We start from the raw sequence: 13,841 nt of genomic DNA, 5'->3' as shown, positions 1-13,841 counted from the left end.
CATCTAGTTAGCCAGGGCTCGTACATTTGCTTCTAAGAGGTTAAATTGAGGGGTAGAAGAAAAGAGACTGTTTTTGCAAATTTATATACCAAAAATCATATTTGTTACATTTAAACTTACTAATGTTTGGTACTGTCCTATGAGCTATAAAATGGGGTGTTTGTTCTAAATGCTATTTTATAGTATGCATTTCATTATTCCAAAATTTCCACAAGCACTGCAAAGAATCAGATATTCTTCCTTCCCCCACCTCTTATCTCCTTTTTCAATTCTGTACTTCATGGCGGTGCAGCCATGATGAATGTAAAGCTAGAACAAATACTTCATGACGTGTGATTTAATAAAAACCATTGCTTCAGTCTCCATTATTGTCTCGTTCCTTAGCGAGGCATTGATTCATTCCTGGGCCCTTAAAGGCATTTACTAGACTCTGCTGTCAGGTTGGGTTGCTCATGAATGGGAGTGGAAAGCATCCAGATGCCACCACTGATCATAATAATCGATACTGTCAAATAGGTGGTTCGTTCGTCCCCAGGTCAGACATCCACCTCTAGACAAACCCGCCCCATGTTAGAACCCTGACAAGTTTTCCTCTGGTGACACCGAGTACACCCTGGCGGGAGAGGAAGAACTGCTGCACCTTGCTCTGCATTTCCTGCTCCTCACAGATACTGTCTGGATGTACCTAAGTGCAGCCAGGAAGTACAGACAACAAAGTCGATACATTCCCTCTCCATCCCATGGGACGTTTCCCCCCAGGAGAACAGGGTAAGCCTGGGGGTGGCCTGGGGGTGAGAAGCTTAGTCTGACCCAGGAAAGCTTCACCAAACTCTCACGCAGCTAATTTTGTGGTATTTTAAACGTTATAATCCAGTGGGCGCCTGTGATCCAATAGGACCATGTAACCATCGTTTATCATACATCCTTCTATTAGACGTGTCTCAAGTCCCAGGTGCCACCACATTAATCACCTGAAACCGCCCGTTTGTATGCCAGAAACCCCCTGTTACACTGAAGGGTTATGGATCTGTCTGGACTCCTGGGGAACTTTCACTTCACATTCCAATAACTTGGACTAATACCAGTACTTACTACCTAATACAGACCCAAGTTAGAATGGCAATTTAATCACTTTAAAATCCTGTTAAATGCTAAATTATGCATGGTAGAAATAGTTCGATTTCTGTATCATCTTTCCTAGATAATAAAAGGGTAATATTCAAGTTGTCCCCTCGACTGGGAGTTCAGGGGACAGGGATGGCCCACCAACGGCCCTCTGTTCCTCCCCCACCGCCAGCCCCAGCTGGCCTGGCTGATTGGCTCCAGGGCGGGCCAGCTGGACCCCACCCATGCATGAATTCGTGCACCGGGCCTCTAGTGTATAAATATAAAGATTCCTACTTTGTTAGAAGGCAAAAATCTTCTATGATTTATTTAAACTATGGAAGTAGTATTACTGAGCAACAGAGCCATGAAAAGGCTGGATCATCTGAACTTATAGGCTCTTTGGGGATGAGGTGGACAAGAGCAAGACATTTTGGCAACTGAGAAAGGTAGAAGAGTCTGGGACAGATGGGGTTGCACTTGGTGCTGCATAACATCTGGTCGGGCATCTGGGGCAAGGATTAGCCAAAATATAGCGGGATGGTACGGTGATTTAGAGGAAGTTGGGACAAAGTCAGATTCTTTTTTTTTTAAATTAAATCTTTATTGTTCAGATTATTACAGTTGTTCCTATTTTTTTCCCCCCATAGCTCCCCTCCACCCGGTTACCACCCCACCCTCTGCCCTTACCCCCCTCACTGTCCTAATCCATTGGTATATGATTTTTGTCCAGTCTCTTCCCGCACCCCCCACAGCCCTTCTCCCCCCCCCCCCCCGAGAATAGTCAGTCCACTCCCTTTCTATGCCCCTTATTCTATTATATTCACCAGTTTATTCTGTTCATCAGATTATTTATTCACTTGATTTTTAGATTCACTTGTTGATAGATGTGTATTTGTTGTTCATAATTTGTATCTTTACCTTTTTCTTCTTCTTCTTCTTCCTCTTAAAGGATACCTTTCAGCATTTCATATAATACTGGTTTGGTGGTGATGAACTCCTTTAGCTTTTTCTTATCTGTGAAGCTCTTTCTCTGACCTTCCGTTCTGAATGATAGCTTTGCTGGATAAAGTAATCTTGGTTGTAGGTTCTTGGTATTCATCACTTTGAATATTTCTTGCCACTCCCTTCTGGCCTGCAAAGTTTCTGTTGAGAAATCAGCTGACAGTTATATGGGTAATCCCTTATAGGTAACTGAGTTTCTTTCTCTTGCTGCTTTTAAGATTCTCTCTTTGTCTTTTGCTCTTGGCATTTTAATTATGATGTGTCTTGGTGTGGTCCTCTTTGGATTCCTTTGGTTTGAGGTTCTCTGCGCTTCCTGGACTTGTAAGTCTATTTCTTTCACCAGGAAGGGGAAGTTTTCTGTCATTATTTCTTCAAATAAGTTTTCAATATCTTGCTCTCTCTCTTCTTCTGGCACCCTCATAATTCGGATGTTGGTACGTTTGAAGTTGTCCCAGAGGCTCCTTACACTGTCTTCATATTTTTGGATTCTTTTTTCTTTTTCTTTTTCCGGTTGGGTGTTTTTTGCTTCTTCATATTTCAAATCTTTTACTTGATTCTTGTGATCCTCTAGTCTGCTGTTGGAACTCTGTATAATATTCTTTATTTCAGTCAGTGTATGCTTAATTTCTAGTTGGTCCTTTTTTATATCCTCGAGGGTCTCACTAGATTTCTTAAGGGTCTCACTAAATTTATCGGCGGTTTCTAGAAAATTTTTGAAAAACTTTATAAGTGTGGTTTTGAACTCTATATCCAGTAGTTTGCTTTCCTCCATTTCTGTCATTTGTGACCTGTTTCTTTGTCTCCACATTTTGGCTGCTTCCCTGTGTTGATAGAGTGGCTTTGTGTGCTAGGTGTCCTATAGGGCCCAGTGGCTCAGCCTCCCGAATTACCTGAGGTGGACACTCTTGGTGCACCCCTTTGTGGGCTTTGTGCGTAGTCTTGTTGTAGTTAAGCCTTGATTGTTGTAGGTTTCACTGGGAGGAATTGACCTCCAGGCCAATTGACTATGAGAATCAGCTGTGACTACAGTGGGAGAACTTCTGTGCTGGAGACACCCTTCTGGGGCAAGACTTGCTTCAGTGGGGTTTTGGTGCTCACTGAGTCTTCCCCCTGAGTGTGTCCCTTATGGATCTGAGGAGTTGTAATCTGGATGGTCCCACTCTGACCACTGGGTACACTGGTCCTTGGATCTCTAAGGAGGTGCTAATTTAGCCTCTGCCTGAGGCTACCCAGCAGGAGCTATGGAGAGATCTGCAGATTCCTCTTCTTTGTTTGGGGTTTGGGGGTGCCCAGATGAGGCCCAGCTGTGAAGCAGTGCAAGCTGCTGTGGGGCCTTGGGCCTTCTTTTGGAAGTTCTGGGTCTCTTTGACCCAGCTACAGTTTGTTGGGTAATTTTCAGATTGCAAAGGGCCAGGCCTTTCATATGCAAAAGCCTCTGCCACAGCTTGGGTGCAGCGGAGCAAACAGCTATGGCTGATCCTCAGTCCTACCTTAAGAGGCCCTGTGTCTCAGTGTCCCGGTAATCACTGCAAGCACCTCAGAGAAAGCCGCCCTCAAGTTCTGACCGATGCCAGACAGTCCATTTTCTCCTCGTATAAGTCTGGGTCCCCAGAGACTCGCCTGGAACTGGAGTTCAGAGCAGTCGGGAGCTTGAGACTCCCTCCCGATTGAAAAAGACAACCGTGTCCTCAGTTGCCAGCCCTTTCCACGTGCACCTCCGTACCTCTGCACTTTACTTCCGCACCTCCTCTGAGTCTCAGTGTGCTTTTCTCTTTCCTTCTAGTTGTAGAATTTCCACTCAGCCAGCCTTCCTGTGCTTCTGGATGATGTCCGTTTTATCTTTTAGTTGTATTTTTGAAGTGGTTGTCCAAAGTCAGATTCTTAATGAATGGAGAAGTGACTTGGAAAAGTAAATGCTGGTGACTACCAGCAGGTGGCTAGTGATGTTTGGTTTGTGTGTGAAAAGGCATTCAGATCAATATGGGCTGAGGGAAGGGGAGACCTGCATATCTGACCTCCCTCCTTAAATAACCAGGAAACTGGACAAAATGGTGGCAGCAGTTGTTTCCAGACTGTGGAAAACAGGCGCCTGGGCACTGCAGCCCTTGAGGGAAAGAATGTAATTATGAAATGGGTTCCTGGGCCCATCTGCCTTAGGACAGGGTCCTGCCAGGCGGGGGCTGAGGACAGTGTGCAGGTGGTTCTGCTGCACTGAGGGGCCCCAGAATTCAGGGCTGTGGAAGTGGCTGGGACTTTGAGGGTACAAATGAGAGCAATGCAGGGGTGAGGGTGACAGGCTGTGTGGGAGTTACCCAGGGCCCAGCGGAGTGTGCTGCTGCAGGCCAGAGAGCAACAGTTACCAGGGCCGCTGCCAGAGACATGGCCTCCAGCCCCGCAGAGTGCGGACCTTACTGAACACCCCAAGTATTCAGCTGAGACGCCAAAGGATTGTTTTTTCCCATTGATTTTTAGTGAGAATGGAAGGGAGGAAGGGAAAGAGAGAGAGAAACATCAATGTGAGAGAGACACATCGATTGGTTGCCTCCCACCAGGGCCCCAAGTAGGGTAGGGGATCTATCCTGCAACCAAGGTATATGCCCTTGACCGGAATCAAACCCAGGACCCTTCAGTCCCAGGGCCAGCGCTTAACCACTGAGCACCAGGCAGGGCAAGTCCTGGTTTTTATCTCCTAGTTCAGAGTAATCACCCCGCAGTGAACTTGGTTTTCCTGTCCCACATAGCTACCCTAACTATTGGTAATACCTTCATTTTTCTGCTTCCTCCCTTGGGGGAAGCGCCTTTCACTTGGACTCACTCCAAACTTGACTCTAGAAGTGGGCCAGCAACCCAGGCCCGTGCGATGAGAGCTCAAAACCCCCTGCGCTCCGTGACCCCTGGGCCAGGCAGCACCCTGACTCCTCCATGGAAGCAGCAGGGCTCCTGAGGCTGGAGACAGAAATGCCTGTGCAGTGTGAGCGCTGCCTCACAGAGAGAAGCCTGGAACAACTCGGGACTCGGGTGTGGAGGCCACACCACAGAGCAAGGACCAAACGCCCTGTGGACTGTCCCAGCCCGCTGGCTGGCCGCTGGTTTGCCTGCACGGCTGTGGGACGGAGCCCAGCGCAGGGCGCCCTGGGCAGACAGGCCACCTCGTGTTCCAGGGACAGGACGGTCTGAAAAGCAAGTTCTGGCTTCTGCTGGAGGAAAGGGGTAGGGCTAGCCAAATGGGAACCCCCAAATCAGAAGGCTGATGCAGACACTAGGCAGCCACAACGCCCGCATATGTGCTGGACCAGCAGCTCTTGAAGTGGAGTCCTGAACCACTGGGGTCTAACAAATCTTATTTATATTTAGACCGATTTATCTTTTTTTTTTAATATATTTTATTGATTTCTTACAGAGAGGAAGGGAGAGAGATAGAGAGTTAGAAACATCAATGAGAGAGAAACATCGATCAGCTGCCTCCTGCACACCCCCTGGGGATGTGCCCGCAACCCAGGTACATGCCCTTGACCGGAATCGAACCTGGGACCTTTCAGTCTGCAGGCCGACGCTCTATCCACTGAGCCAAACCGGTTTCGGCTGATTTATCTTATTTTACTTTTGCCATTTTCCCTGTGTTGACATGTGCCGTGGTGGATAAACTGGTACCTTAGGATGAATCAAGACAGTGCCCCATCTGTATGCCTCACTGCCATACCCGGGTCAGGACTGGGGTGGGTAAGCCAGTTCCACATAAGAATGTCCTCTAAGAAGCAGTAAAATTCTGAATTGCATGAAGCCTTGACCCTCGCGCGTTTTCACGTTCTGTGGGACACGTTTGGAAGCGCATACAGCACCCGCCCGCCAGCCCAGGACAGCGTGGGGTCTCCTCGCAGGAGCTGAGCCAGCGGCTCAGCTCATGGAACACTCTTCATAGCTGAAACAATGATCGAGACAACCATAAACTATGGAATTCTGGTTTGGCTTTTGGCAGACACTGACTACCAAAATGAATGAAGTGAGCCCATCTGTCCAAGGAAAATAACCAACAATACTTGCTGTCACTGATAAAATTCCAGCTTTTGCAGGAAAGTTATAATTTCAAAAGTTGTAACTGCCTGTGTTACTCTTTGTTTTTAAAATTTTTTTTTTGCCTGTATTACTTTCTTATTGCTATTCTAATAAATGCCACAAACATAATACTCAAAACAATACAAATTTGTTACTTTGCAGTTCTGGAGGTCAGAATGCCAAGATAGGTCTTTCAGGGCTAAAATTAAGGGGTGTGTCAGCAGGGCTGTGTGCACTCTGGAGACTCTAGGGGAGAATCCCTTTCCTTGCTTTCTCAGCGTCTAGATTACCTGCCTCAGCCCTCTTCCTGTCCTCAACGCCAGCAGCCTCGCTTCTTCCAATCAAGGCCAAGGCCTCTCTCATAGGGACACTTGGGCTACCTGGGCTCACTAGATAATCCAGGATCATCTCATCTTTACCTTGATCACACTGCAGAGATCCTTTTGCCACTCAAGTGAGGTCACATGCTCACAGTTTCCAGGAATTAGGACTTGACATCTCTGGGGGCCATTGTTCTAGCTCAGCAGCTTCCCAGTACTTACAAATTTTTCTGATGAGATTGATAGCAATCTTTTTAAATTTTTTTTTTTTATTGATTAAGGTATTACATATGTGTCCTTATCTCCCCATTCCCACCCCTTCCTCCCACCCCCCACTCATGCCCTCACCCCTGGTGTCTGTGTCCATTGGTTAGGCTCATATGCATGCATACAAGTCCTTTGGTTGATCTCTCCTCCTTACCCCCACCCTCCCCTACCTTCCCTCTGAGATTTGATGGTCTGATCGATGCTTCTCTGTCTGTAGATCTGGTTTTGTTCATCAGTTTATGTTGTTCATTATATTCCACAAATGAGTAAGATCATGTGATATTTATCTTTCTCCATCTGACTTATTTTGATAGTGATTTTTAATGGATGTAATTATTTATATTGTATGAAATATGTCAATGTTTGATATATCTGTGAACCAATATTTTTAAGTGACCAGTGCTGATATTACAAAATTATGCATGGGGAAAGGGTCTACTCAAAGCACAAGATAGGGTAGTGACTTTTTAATAACATTTTCTCCACTATTTAAGTCATTATGTGCATGACAGAAAACACAGGAGGCAAAGAGCACACAAATCAGCCATAATCACAAGTTATTCATGATTGCTGCTGCTTCTAGTCCTTGTGTGAGAGTACTTCTAGCTACTAAGCATACGTATGCATATGGTTGACATGTGTATCATGTTTGCTCACATATCATGAAAATTGACCAATTCGAAATCCCAATGCCATGAGTATTTTATAAGCACAAATATAATACATGACCTCAGTCTGGAAAAAAGTGCAATCCTACCTTTTACAGAGACAAATTTTTCATAAAAGAGCCTGGCCAGTATGGCTCCAGGAGACCACAGTCTGATTCCTGGTCAGGGCACATGCCTGGGCTGCGGCTGAGTGAGTCTCTCCTGTGAACAAGTGATATTCCACGTGGGCCCCATCTGTGCGTTCCTCAGTTTGCAATGAATTATGGTCTACAGACAGAGGTGACTTTTCCAGAAAAGCCATAGAGAGAAAACCACACTGGGGATCGAGCCCACAACCTGGGCATGTGCCATAACCTCCTGGTTCACAGGTTAATATTTACTGGAAGCTAGTCATTTTAAAAAGACAACAAACAAATTTCAGACTATGGGACAAGGCTGTAAAAAACAACCTTTTGAAGGAAATCACTTTAAAAAATGTTTTAAATATAACTATAACAACATTTTTATACCTAAATACTATTCCTTAATATTTACACTTGGTTGGTCTCTCTTAGAAAGATACTTTTTTACCCTTTTATTGTAAAATTAAGCACAAATATGAAAAACATACAAAACAAGGACATAACTTGAGGAATCTGAAGTGCACCAGCTTAAAAACTGAATATCAACCTATGAACCAGGAGGTCACAGTTCAATTCCCAGTCAGGACACATGCCCGAGTTCGGCTGGATCCCCAGTGGGGTGTGCAGGAGGCAGCCAATCAATGATTCCCTCTCATCATTGATGTTTCTATCTCTCTGTCCCTCTCCCTTCCTCTCTGAAATCAATAAAAACACATTAAAGAAAAAAAGGCAATGAGAGGAGCCTCTGGATTCAAGATAGCCTGCTAAGGACAAAATATTATTTCTTCTCCCACACGAAATTGTTAAACTGTTATTAGGGGATTACAAGGGAACTGAAAACTGATTGTTTTTAAAAATGAATAAGAGCCCCAGTGGTGAGCAAACACTGGAAATGTGGGGAGCAAGTGGAGCTTACTGAAATCTGAAAGGAAGTGAAGGAAGCCCCCCAAACAAACACTAGCGGAGGAAACCGCTAAAATAAATGGCCAAAAAGAAAGCTCCTCTGGCCATGGCCAGTGCTAAGTGGTTTGAGAGTTGACTTGCACACCGAAGGTCACAGGCACATACCTGGGTTGCAGGTTCCTCCCCATCCCCACTGTGGAAGGCAATCAATCAATGTGTCTCTCTCTATCATCACTCTCACCAATCGATGTTTCTCTCGCTCTCTCTCCCCCCTCCCTCCCTGCTTCCACTCTCTAACTCAACCGAGGGAAAAAAAGAAACCTTTCCCCCACACCCCGCCCTGCCCCTCCAGTCCCCTCTACTCCAGTTCTTTTTCTGGGTGGAGCTTGTGGTCTAGAGTGGAGCAGTGTGACCCAGTCTCCCCAGTCTCAAAAACCCAGCCCAGGCCTGCCCTCTGGCAAGTTAGGGCTCCCCTGCTCCCTTCCTTACCAATGGTCTTTTCTGGGAAGATTCAAGGTAGCCACCCCACACACTATGCTGAAGCTTGTCAAGGCCCATTGCGGTCACAATGTTTACATTATCAATGTGTGGAAAATAACACATGAATAAAAATAATACATGCAATTATGAACAACACCGCGCTCTCCCAGCATGAAGTGAGTCTCCATCAGAGAGCACCAAGAGTCAGGCACAGCCCGGCTCAGTGGCTAAGCATTGACCCATGTACCCGAGAGGTCACCGATGCTATTCCCAGTTAGGGTGTTACAGAAGAATGGAGAAAAATGACTCTTAGTCGACCTGGAAAGATAGTGGATGAGGATAATGATGTGTAGGGAGATTTCTTGCGGACTGAAAGTATGGAGGACCTCCTGAAAGAAAAGATCTTTAGTCCAGTTACAGATGCTGTCAGAATGAGGGAGGGAGGGAAAGACCAGGTTATGTCCTCTATGAGGATCCTAATAAATACCTGAAAATGGCAAGTCAAACAAAACACACAACCATGAAGACAACAGACCGCACAAGACACACAACCAGGGTTAACGGGGTCCATAGACAGCTAATAATAACTTCAGCCTTAGTTCTGCCTCAGGTAGCTCACATTGGACTATGATGTCATAGGCAGGGACAGGACCTGTAAATCTCTTCCAGCCTGTGGAGCTGTAAGCCCTGCCTCTGGAAGTCTCCATCCACCAAAAGAGATAAGAAAAGCCATAAATAACAAGTTCTTTGTTCTTTGAAATTTACTACTTTGCTGCAAATAGTTAACTTGAAAAGATTTCTCTCTTGCTTTTCTTACAAGCAATCTCAGAGCCAAGCAATCTTGGAACCTAGCCAGCCTTTGTTTTCTCTGGGAAAAGCCCTTCCACAAATTCACACCTTCAAATCTACCCCAGAACTTCAAAATTTCAATTTAATACAGCAAATTCACAACTCAGGGAGGGAAGAGCAACTGATAGACAGAAAATTTTATTAGCTAAGTGGGCTGATACTCTCCGTGATAGAGAGCAAACATCTCTGAGAAAAATAATTCAGCAGTGCTGCTTAAGACTTTTCCAGATTATCACGGGTTCAGCCTTTAATAAATCAAACATTTTAGCCAGACACATCAACAGAAATGCAGAATAAATCAAAGTAGCTTTCGCTTCACACAGACTCTCACACTTACATTTATACACCAGACAATCCGAGTTTTTTACTTCTACCAGATATTTACTCAGAGTTTAAACAGTCCACCTGATTCCTGATTAATTGCCTGAGGAAGCTATATGGCTTCTGGGGAGGTGATCAAGCTCCCCCTTCCACTCACTTGGAGTGGGCCTGACTTACTGGGGCCCCTACCTTACCAATTCTGTCGACAGGTCCAGTGGTGTCCGTCCACTCTCTCCAGATGCCGGCTGGGGCCTGGGCTGAGGCCTAGGAGCACCCAGAGCCCCTCAGTTTAATTCTGCTAATATCAGCACTGCACGCGACTCCTGGAGGCCTGTCAGGCGCCCCCAGGTCCCAAACCTGATCCACTCACCAGAGGCCAAAAGGCCAAGCATGGGTTGATATTCCCAGTCAGGGAACCAATAATGTTACGGAAGAATGAAGAACCAAGCAACACTTAGAGAGATGGAGTTACATTTATTATTATTATTATGCACGGGCCCAGAGAAAAATGCCTCTAGAATTCTGGACCAAGTCACACAGGAAGTTTCCTGTATTTATACTATACTATTTACCTTCTTTGTCTCCCAAATATGGGGTTTTCTGGTCTCCTTTGCAAGTTCTTAAAGAGCCCCTATGTGCTGCGGCTTTGAGACCTCAACCAAAGGCCTGGCCTGGTGCCAGCACTGATAACTTCATCTGGGGAAGGTTTAATGGCCTCTCTGAAATGGGAGTAGTCTTATTTTCCTTATCATTTAAGCAAGCAAGCATTTACAGAAGCCAAAATAGCAGGGTTAAAATTTCAAACAGCAGTTTTTATATAAGATGGATGCTTCAAGGGCACCTGCCTAGATTGTGAGCTCGATCCCCAGTGGGGGGCGTGTAAGGGGGAGCCAATTGATGTTTCTCTCTCATCGATGTTTATATCGCTTGCTCCATTTCCCTTCCTCTCTCTCTAAAAATCAATTAAAACATCTACATATATAAAAGCCTAAGTGACCATCCAACCATTCGACCATTTGCCTGGTAGCTATGATGCACAATGACCACCAGGGCATCAGATGCTCCAACCAGTAGAGGGAGTCTGATTCCTCACAGAATCAGCCATGGGTTAGGTTGCTGCTGGGGCACTGTCAGCCCTGAATCTGCTTCACCCGCACCCCGGACCCAGAGAGGAGTGAGGAGGGGACCTGATTCCTCAAGGAATTGGCTGTGGATTAGGTTGCTGCTGGGCACTGTAGGCCTCTCACAATCCGGAACCCCTTGGGGGATGTCGGAGAGCCAGTTTTGGCCTGATCCCCGCAGGTCAGGGTGAGGGACCCCACCAGTGCACGAATCTGTGCACTGGACCTCTAATATTTGATGATAATAAAAGTCAGGACCTAGCAGGTTTGGCTCAGTGGATAGAGCATCTCCTGCAGACTAAAGGGTCCCAGGTTCTGTTCTTATCAAGGGCACATACCTGGGTTGCATGCTTGATCCTGGTTGGGGCAGATGCAGAAGGCAACCAATCTATGTGTCTCTCTTGCATCCATGTTTCTCTCTGACTCTCCCCCCTCCCTTCCACTCTTTCTAAAAATCAATGGAAAAATATCCTCGGGTGAGGATTAACAAACAAACAAAAAAAAAAGTCAGGTACCAAGTGTCAGTCTGGGAGTGTTGAGACATAGCACAATGCAAGTATTCTGCATTATTGAAAAGAAACCCAAATTAAGATTTTCTGCTTTATTTTCTTTCTTTTTTTCTACTCTGTTTTTAAGAGTCCTACCTAGCCATGTTTGCTGAGTGATATTTATCAAAAATGCTGTAAAGAAACTATAAAATCAGCAGTGGATATTCTATTGAATGTGTATTTCTGGAATGCACTCACAAATACATGCTATGTGAAATACAAAGAGCACGAGCTGTCAATATGGGCTATAAATATAAGGGTTTTGCTTGCAGAACTCAATCCAATCTCCAAATATGCAGCGTAAACAACTTGCTGCTGGTGATACCTTCATGGGTTTCACTCTCTTTGAATTACTGCTAAGGTTGTATTTAATTAGCAAAACCTGGAGAGCTATAGGAGAAACCATCCTATCTAATAATAGACAAACATGGTAATTGACCGTACCTTCACTACGCCTCCCATTGGCTAATAAGCATGATATGCAAATTAACCGCCAACAAAAATGGTGGCTAATTTGCATACTGCAGCCAGATCCCGCTGCACCGCCCCACCTGGGGCTGGCAGCAGCGTGATCCCCAGCCAATGGCCGCCCCAGCGGGAGATCCGGGACTGCCATATATGGGGCGGGGCAGGCGGGGAGGGCGGCAGCGCAATCCCGAGCTGCTGCCAGCCCCAGCGCGGGATCCAGGCCTGTCGTGTGTGGGGTGGGGCGGGCGGGGTGGGCAGCACCAAGATCCCGAGCCACCACCCACCCCAGCGCGGGATCCGGGCCTGTTGTGTGTGGGGGGGGGTGGGCGGGGTGGGCGGGATGGGCAGCAGCAAGATCCCCAGCCGCCTCTGGCCCCAGCCCAGGATTCGGGCCTGCCCTGTGCAGCCCAGGGCGGGCGGCAGCACGATCCAGGGCCTGCCATGTGTGGGGCGGGGCGGGCGGCACGATCTGACTGGCCACCCAACCCAGTGCGGGATCTGGGCCTGCCATCTGTGACCGGGGAAGATGGGGCAGACACCGCGGGATTGGGCTTGCCATCTACCACCAGGGGAGCGGGCCTAAGCCAGCAGGTGGTTATCTCCTGAGGGGTCCCAGACTGTGAGAGGGCACAGGTTGGGCTGAGGGACACCACCCCCCCCCCACCAGTGCACAAATTATTTTGCACCGGGCTTCTAGTCTATTTCTATAAAAACACTGGGTGTAACGCCTGTCACGTCTGAGGCTCGACCAACCGAAGGAAGTCAGTCCTGCAGGGGTTGCCTTGGCAATGGCTGTGCCCTTCCTAAGCTGTTTCCTATGAGGGCGAGGTTTCAGGCAGGAACCGAACCTCAAAGCATGGATGCACTGAGTCCTGGGTCACCTTGCCAAGGACAGCACCCTCCCCGAGCTGTTTCTGGTAAGGGCAAGGTTTGAGGCAGGAACCCACCCTCAGAGCATGGATGCACTGAGTCCTGGGTTGCCTTGCCAAGGACTGCGCCCTCCCCAAGCTGTTTCTCACGAGGCCTGAGGGAAGAACCCACTCTCGGAGCACCAGGAGCGCCCAGCGGCAGTCAGTCCCAGGTTGCTGAGGCGGAGGCCACAGCATGGAGGAACTCTGGGTCTGGCCCAACAGGGGGCGTGACCGGCCTTCAAACCAGACCCTGACAGTAGGGAGGAGGGAGCCCCATTCCTCACAGAATCCTCTGTTGGATACCTTGCTGTCAGTGGCTTGCCAGCCAGGAACCCCATTCACCTGCACCCCAGACCCTAACAGGAGGAAGGAGGGAGCCCCATTCCTCACGGAATCCACAGGTAGCCAGCTTGCTGTCAGAGGCCTGCCAGCTAGGCATCCTATTCACCTGTATATCTGTATAAAGTTTTAATACATTATATTAGAGGTTGTGGTGGTACTGTTTTACCCACAGCATCTACAGGAATTGCTGCAAATTTACTTCTCAGTGGAAGGACCTTTCATTCCCAATATAAATTACCCATTCCATTAAATGAAACTTCAGTTTCTAGACTTGATAAACAGTGAAGTTGCTAAAACTATTAAAAAGGCCCAACTTCTCATTATTGATAAATGCATCATGGCATCCAGTCATGCTATAA

Source organism: Myotis myotis, unplaced genomic scaffold, assembly GCF_014108235.1.
Source record: "Myotis myotis isolate mMyoMyo1 unplaced genomic scaffold, mMyoMyo1.p scaffold_m19_p_26, whole genome shotgun sequence".
Taxonomy (NCBI): domain Eukaryota; kingdom Metazoa; phylum Chordata; class Mammalia; order Chiroptera; family Vespertilionidae; genus Myotis; species Myotis myotis.
The sequence above is the reverse complement of the archived record's forward strand: the minus strand, read 5'-3'. Positions refer to the sequence as shown.